The sequence below is a fragment of the Lutra lutra genome, chromosome 6 (genome assembly GCF_902655055.1).
Source record: "Lutra lutra chromosome 6, mLutLut1.2, whole genome shotgun sequence".
In the NCBI taxonomy this organism is placed as follows: domain Eukaryota; kingdom Metazoa; phylum Chordata; class Mammalia; order Carnivora; family Mustelidae; genus Lutra; species Lutra lutra.
The window spans coordinates 20,462,084-20,468,083 of record NC_062283.1 but is presented as its reverse complement, the minus strand read 5'-3'; the positions used below and the strand labels follow the sequence as shown (position 1 = coordinate 20,468,083).

The 6,000-nt window shown below is 41.4% G+C and overlaps 1 long non-coding RNA gene across 1 annotated transcript; it reads left to right on the top strand.

The window, feature by feature from the left end:
• The first annotated feature begins 591 nt into the window (after window positions 1-591).
• On the top strand, window positions 592-3,330 carry LOC125101961 (uncharacterized). Its single transcript, XR_007127990.1, has 3 exons — window positions 592-647; window positions 2,112-2,172; window positions 3,040-3,330. It is a non-coding gene; the product is annotated as an uncharacterized LOC125101961 (long non-coding RNA).
• The last annotated feature ends 2,670 nt before the right edge of the window (window positions 3,331-6,000 follow it).

Sequence of the window (6,000 nt, the reverse complement as noted above, 5' to 3'; positions counted from 1 at the left end):
ATCAGAAAGCTGAACTCTTTCCCAAAGGCAGGGCTGAGAGCCAGAATCCCAGGCAGGCGGGTATAACAGGTCCTGGGTGTGCAAAAGCCCTGTTCATTGTCTTGGGTTTACATATGGGAGATGCAGGCTTTTCTCTTTGCCACTGGAAGGTGACTAGTTCTTAAGGCCTAACGTCACACTCTATCTTCAGCTATTTCCATAAAGTAGACAGCTCCCTGGTCTCCCTGGGGGGGTGTTAGCTGCTTTAAGAGGCAGTATTCTAGTCTTCTCGCTGTCCTGTCCCCCACTGCCCACAGCCAGCCGCAGTGCTTGCTACCTGCCCCTTAGCGTGCCACCTCCATGCATTGGACCCAGAAACCACTGTTTCCAGCTTTGCTGACACATGCCCCTTCCTCCCAACTCCCAAATGGAAGTGGCTCCCTCTTACTTCTGTACCAAGGGAGTGCTGAGGACTTACGCAGGGCCTGACGGATATTTTCAGGTATCAGCCCATCTGACTGCCTACATTTGGTTTTTGTCTTCCTAATAAGAGAGGGGGAAGTGTTTATCTCTGGCAGACGATCCTCTTATATTTTAAGGAGGGGTTATTGGAAAGGCCACATCTCCTTCCATCTCAAAATGAGAGGGACACTGAGGAAGATGACCAGGTAAGTCCCCAGCTAATGGCGAAATGGGTGGAGGTCCCAAAAAGGGTTTACTGATGAGAGTGAATCCAGATCCAAGCACTCAAGAGCGGTGAAGTCAAACCAAGAAAATGACCCATTTTTTCTTAGCAGCCATATGTATCCAATAGTGAAATTTTTCGGCTTCCATATGTCATTACTGACTTAATAGCTATTGTGTGCAATATCTTCTTAATTAACTTCTACTTAGACAAATAATAAATAATCTCCCTTTCTATAGGAAAGTTAGGATTCATTTGCCTCAAAAATAATTTCTCCTCTTCTTTAAGGTAGTAAGATCTAAATAAGTCTTTAAAAATCTCCCCTATTATTTTTGATGCCTATCTCCAGAAGGGAAAAGTTAGAAAGGCCGGAATAATTAGGTTAAGTTATAACTAGCCCAGTGCCATCTGTGCGTTGAATATGTGCATGATCTTGGTAACAGTTAAGCCACTTACTAACCTAGTACTTGCTGGGAAGCCATAAAGGAAAAAGTGACTAATGATGGATGGTCTGAGGAAACAGCTATCATTATTTTGGTTCAGTTTACACAATTCTCGCCTTTACAAAGATAAGAATAAGGCAGGTGCTTAAGTCATTAGACCCTAGAGCTCCTCTCCGAGAAGTCTCTGCTGGTGGAGGATTTAGAGTCAACCCTGGGTTCAAATCCCCACTCTGTTGCTTCCCGGCTGCATGACCTTAGGTAAACGTAACCTCTTTCAGCATCAAGTTCCTTGAAATTCTTCGTCGGTCAAATGGAAGAATAATAAGTATTCACCTCATAGGACTGTTGGAAGATTAGCATAACATGCCAGGTGCAGGGGGCGCCTGGGTGGCTCAGTGGGTTAAAGCCTCTGCCTTCAGCTCAGGTCATGATCTCAGGGTCCTGGGATCGAACCCCACATAGGACTCTCTGCTCAGCAGGGAGCCTGCTTCCTCCTCTCTCTCTCTGCCTACTTGTGATCCCTGTCTGTCAAGTAAATAAACTTTAAAAATCTTAAAAAAAAAAAAAAAAAAAACATGCCAGGTGCAGATAAGGGCTTAATCAGTGGCAAATAATTACTGGAAAACAAATAAAGTGAAGAGGATTTGTTAATGAACACGACTCTTCCGACTAATCCCACCTCCAATTATGATTTGAGAGGTCAGTGTCATCCCTCACCCAGAACTCCACTCAGCAATGATACCATGTGCTTGCTTATTTGCTGTAAGAATCCAAGACCAGCGTCCCTTAAAACAAAACAAAACAAAAAACACCCTGCTGAAGGGAGAGTGTATAGAGAGCAAGTAGAGGAACTTCAGGAAGCAAAATGTACTCTGTATGAAGAGCCTTCTGAGACATTCTGAACCATATTTGCATTTCTGACAAGGTTCACCCAATTTTAAGTTTCTGTTATGGTAAAAAAAAGAAAAAAGTTCCTGAAGAGGTCTCTATCCTGGATATTACAGGTCTGATAGTGCGCATAGTTTGGGAAAAGTCCTCTTGGCTTGGAGCACCAAAGTGAGTATAGTAAGTATAAAAAAGTGGCAAAGAGGGCGCCTGGGTGGTTCAGTGGGTTAAAGCCTCTGCCTTCAGCTCAGGTTATCATCAGGCTCTCTGCTCAGCAGGAAGCCTGCTTCCCTTCCTCTCTCTGCCTGACTCTCTGCCTACTAGTGGTCTCTGTCTGTCAAATAAATGAATAAAATCTTAAAAAAAAAAAAAAAAAGACGGCAAAGAAGGGATGCCTAGAACTTCCAGTCCTAAGAGCCAAATAATAAAAGAAATCCAGGGGCACCTGGGTGGCTCAGTGGGTTAAAGCCTCTGCCTCCGGCTCAGGTCATGATCCCAGGGTCCTGGGATCAAGCCCCGCATCGGGCTCTCTGCGGAGCCTGCTTCCTCCTCTCTCTCTGCCTGCTTCTCTGTCTACTTGTGATCTCTCTCTGTCAAATAAATAATATCTTTAAAAAAAAAAATAAAAAAAAATAAAAGAAATCCATGAGGGCACTGAATTATTCCTGGCCCCATGCTATCTCCTGTGGCATATACTAGGTAATGAAACCAAGAAATTATTATGTGCTTCATAGAATAAGGCTAAAAAGAGAGAGAACGTGCTTTACCAAATGTAGGAACAAGAACTTCTCACCTGGGCCCCCAGCCTGTGTAAGAAAGTAGCTATATTATTAGTCCTCATTGATGTAAAAGATATATGAGAACAGAGTGATTGTTTACATTTAGGAAAGCTTTTCAATGCTTCCCCGTGGATTCGTGAATGACAAACACATGCATTTGGACCATACATTTCTACACCATTTTATGATTCAATCCGTGGATTCGTGAATGACAAACACATGCATTTGGACCATACATTTCTACACCATTTTATGATTCAATCTACAGAAATGCTGGATGCACCATACAGCGTCTCTGACCCCTTGCAATAACCGGAGGACGTATTCAGCCACCAACTGGGGCCACAGACTCCAACGCAAACATGATGGGAAGCCAGGAAGGGATGCTCAACATACACATTTTCTTGTTTCTTGTTTTTAAACAAGGTGAGAGAATACTGCTTTCCCCTAAACATCTGACCGTAAGCAGTTATTCTCATTTGGAAACTAGTTTCATTTCTGTGTGCTTGGAAATCCCACCCATGTTACAGTTTCCCAGCTCCCTACAAAACAATAAGTATTGCCAATAAAATATTTATTGAATGATAAAGACCTTGCTTATAACGTCCGTGGTGTCTATCCTTTTAATTAACCACATTCATGGTGTTGTCTTTGTGATATTTTGATAGTTTCCAGATGCAGGTATACCATATAGGAATAGAAAGTGGGGGGGGGACCCCAAAGTCACTTAAAAATAGAACCAGAACTGTAGCTACCACATGTGTTTTAAATATATTGCCCATACAATTAAGAATACAGTATTATAAACCAGCTCTATAAATCTTATAATAAAAACAGTAACACACCAACTCTTCTTAGCCACAAAGAGGCCCTTAATACTATTATAGATTCCATGATAATGTGGCTTTGGGATTGGCTTAATATTTTGTAGTAAGAATGTTAACTAGCTGAGATAAATCATAACACATCCTCTTGTGTGGACCTAAAATGAGGGGGGAGGGGTAATCTACTTGATTGAGCAGAAGCAAGCCCAGTGTGTGCCTGCCTTCAGTATTCCTGGAAATCCTCGGGATTTTTACTACCATTTAAAAGTGCTAAGAAAATTTAATTTTCAGACAGGGCTTCAGGCATTGTTCTGCAGACAACACAGTTGAGATCCTTTGCCTTCAACTTCAGACCAAAACTAATCCAGATGAATGAGGAAAGGTCTGTGTTGGTGTGAATACAGTTTGTAAATTATAAGGTGCTAGCCTATGCAAATGTCAGCAATTAAAATTACTGATTACACTTCTCCCTGACCTTGACTCAACCGGTAGGAAAAAGCTTTCTGAAACTTCCAACAAGGTATTTCCACATCATGAAGTGACCTTTTTCCCTGGGAATATGCAAAAGTAGAGATAATACCTACCTCCTAGTTTTGGTATATATAGCAACTCACATCGTTTACAATCTTTATCCCCCCCACCCCCGCCCCTTAAAAAAAAAAAAGCTGGATTATTTTATACCAGACACCATATAATTTCAATGCAAATATTCCACTAGATATGTCAAAGTCATGAGAATTCCTTTTTAAAAACATCTTTAATCGCAAATCTACTTACTTAAACTAGTGACAATGATTCTTTAATAGTCTCTAACATGTAGTGTTCAAATTTCCCCCAAATGTCCCATATTTGTTTTTCATCAAACCTATTTTCAACTTTTAAGGATAGTGGCCAGTTTTAAGGAACTCAGCTGAAATCCCCTGGCAGTTCCTCTTAGAAATATTTCTTTAAATAAGTGCTTAGTCAGGAGTCATTTTATCGCCCATTCAACAATTGCCCTAGGCCTTTACTGAGATGGGCCCACACTGCTCCTCAGTAGAAGGAGAGTCTGCTGAGGCCTTCCTGACTCTCTCTTCCCGTAGGGCAGCCCTTTACTGTGCAAAGAGCTGAGAGTCAACAAACCTTGATTCTAATCTTAATTCAGTCATTAGATAGTTGTATAACCTTGAGCAAATCCATTTTCTTCTGTCTCAGTTTCCAGGTTTGTAAAATAAGGGGGTTGGCCTGGGTCATCTTTCCATTTCTCTCTGGCCCTTGAGGTTCAGTACGTTTGATTTTGTTTAATTTCAAGTTCTATATCTTCATGATGTTATCTGTGAAGATGGGGAGCAGGTCTATTAGAGAAGAGAGTAGGGTATTTGAAGTCATCAGACCAGTCAAATCCTGACTTGAGTTCCTTTGGGGAAGTAGTTAACCTTGCTAAGCCTCAATGTCACATTGTGTTACAATTTATTATACTTATCCGTCTCACCTACCAGATGCAAACTTTTGGGGAGCAGAATGTTCTCAGGTTCGTCTTAGTATCATCAAAGCCTAGTGTCCTGTCTAGAACCTCGTAGGTACTTGATACACACTCTGATACAGCAAATATTGAAAACTTTGTTCACTTATTAGAAAAATCCAACTTTGCCTGTAACCTTTGGTAAGAGGTGAATGACTTTTTGCTATGCTAAATTTCATCCCTCTTTGGGCTTGCTCGCTGCTTCTCCTATTTTCTGTTGGGGGGGTGGGGAGGGCAGAGGCAGAAAGAGAGAGAATCTTAAGCAGGCTCCACGCCCAGGGTGGAGCCCAACGCCAGGCTGGATCTTACGACCCTGAGATCAAGATCTGGGCCTAAATTAAGAGTCAGACACATAACCCCCTTAGCTACCCAGGTGCCCCTCCTTCTTTCTTAAAGTATACTTCTATATACTTACCATCAATTTTATTTTTCTGTAGTGAGTTTTGGGGTGATTCTTTGGAGTCGTTGGTTAGTAGCTTAGTGCCAGTCTAACTTAATAAAGCATTTTTACAAATGTATACAAATCAAAATAATACAGGAGGTAGTGTAACAGCAACAGTATATATCAGATACATGAATTTTCTGATGAACAGAATGTTCACTGGGACTAGTTCCCTAAATCAGTTTCTAATAGAGTTGAATGTGAACAGCTGTGAATATTTCCTCAAATGATCTCTTCCTTTTGTGTAAAGACACTCAATTTAGTTTATCATTTCATGACCCCTGATCGCACCCTGTTACTATTTTGAAACGTGAACATTTTCCTTAACTGTGTTCGAATCTGGCGTAACCGCTAGAGCAGCATTTCCTGGAAGGAATATTAATCCTGAATAATCATGCTCGCAAAAACCAGTGTCTGGACAGACACATTTGGGAAAGCTGGCACGTGATAACTTCTTGGCGA